Raw genomic sequence first — 2,028 nt, forward strand, 5'->3', positions numbered from 1 at the left:
CTAAAGCAAGGTTGGCAGGACCCTCTTGTCCCTTCCCCCTCTATCTCCGTAATGGCCTAGCCATTACTGTACTGTACCTTGCCGGCCGGCAGAGCTGGCCGGCAGGGGTATTACTGTACCATATGTCATTCTACTTCTGGACCTAGTATAGGTTGGGATATGGATTGACTAAGCCCATTGCCGGCCGGCAGAGACGCTGGACGGCAAGGGTCTTATGTTTTCGAGTGCTGCCCGGACCTCTCTTGGTCCCTCATCCATGCCTGCCGGCAGAGCCGGACGGCATTGGTCAAGGAAGCCTGAATTAAGTTTCTCCCCTTCCTTATATGCACTCTTTCGGTTGCCGGGCTTGGGGGGTTGTGTACACTCTTATCCCGGCATCCATTCTATTTTCTTCTAGTGCTGTACCTGTCCCGGCAGCCGGCCTATGAGGCCGGCTGCCGGCCTATGAGGCCGGCAGCCGGGCAGGGGTAGTCTTCTGGTTCTTTTGCTGCCGGCTGGCATCGGTCTTGTACCTTTGCCGGCCGGCTTATGTCAGTCCTTGTCTGCCGGTCACCAAGAGTGTGGCCGGCAGCTGGGTACTACCTTGTGTAGTTGCTGGCCGGCAATCATTGCCGGCCAACACTGGCTGTTGCTGGCCGGCAGCTGCTGCCGCCGGCACAGGCATTTGAACCAGAGGGCTGCCGCCCTATAGCTGTTAAGTAGTATACTTTAAAGCTAATTGTGGTGTGTGCCGGCCGGCAAAGGCAGGCCGGCACACATCCTCCTATACTGTACTAGTATTCTTCTGTATAGCATATACAGTAAGAAGAAAACTATAGTAAAAGTTTAGGTACAGCACTGTATCTTCTAATGCTATTGTGTTTTCTTACACAGCCCTTTGCTGTTGCCCTCAGACAGGAAGCAGAGTTCTTCCCCGTCTATTATCCAGGATTTTTAAAATCATTGCCTAGGTGTGAGCTCCACCTGTTTCCTCTGGAAACCTTGCATTGGTTACTCTAGTAGAGATAAACCATTTTTGATTTTATTATCCGGAAGGCTGCAACAATGGGTTGTGAGGGAAACACAAGTGTGTGTCTTTCATTTATGAATTGTTATGCTATACTATGCATATCCAGTGATACATAGTTCACTTGATACTCATGGAAATTTCTTCTCTTTACAGGAGGACCCTCCGAAGTGCGGAAATGTTTTCTGCAATGTCCGCAGCAAGAACCTCTGCGGACATGAGTGTTGTAGGAGACACGCAGCATGCGCTGTCTCCAAGGATGATCTCCAGTATTGGGACCCTCAGGTATGTACTGTATGCACTAACCTGATTACTGAGGCTTTTGATTCCCCTAGAACGGCGGAATCAAGGGATATAGCTAGGGAAAAGCTTCGTACTTGGGTAAGGGGCTTCAAGAAGAACACCTCTGGCCCTTATCTTCCAAGTGAGAAGATGAGGGCGTATCTTTTTCCCCAGGCATCAGCTGAGGCAGTGATTCCCCAGCCTCAAGAGGAGATCCTTCAAGATCAAGTCCAGGTGGACGAGGAAGTCGCAGATGCGATGCAAGACATCCAGTTGTGTGACAGGATGTCTGACCTGGACGATCGTTTGGAAGAAGACCTCCTGGCAGAAGGTCAGGATCAAGTTCAAACCCCGGATGTCGTAGAGGATGAGGTCGACGAGGTGTCGGCTACTCCGGTTCAGATGCCGGAGCCTATCCCCTCAACATCGGCTGGCCTCCCAGTAGAACTGGGACAGGCCCTCTCTTCGATTGTTGAATGATCCAACAAATGCAGAAGGAGAATCAGGAGAAGGCGGCTGCAATGGAACTGCGTATGCAGTCCCCTGGCAGAATCACATGGGCCCCGGAAAAGGCTCAATGTGAAAGACCTTCCCATATGCTCAGATGCTAACCCATGGAGGTATGCTGAGCACATGCCGATGACGACTGGAAAGATCGTCATTTCGGATAAGCTGGGTTCAGTTCCCCTAGAGGAGGTAGAATTCTGGCCCAGCAAGGCATCATATCCGGACTGCTATGT

The sequence above is a fragment of the Palaemon carinicauda genome, chromosome 33 (genome assembly GCF_036898095.1).
Source record: "Palaemon carinicauda isolate YSFRI2023 chromosome 33, ASM3689809v2, whole genome shotgun sequence".
In the NCBI taxonomy this organism is placed as follows: domain Eukaryota; kingdom Metazoa; phylum Arthropoda; class Malacostraca; order Decapoda; family Palaemonidae; genus Palaemon; species Palaemon carinicauda.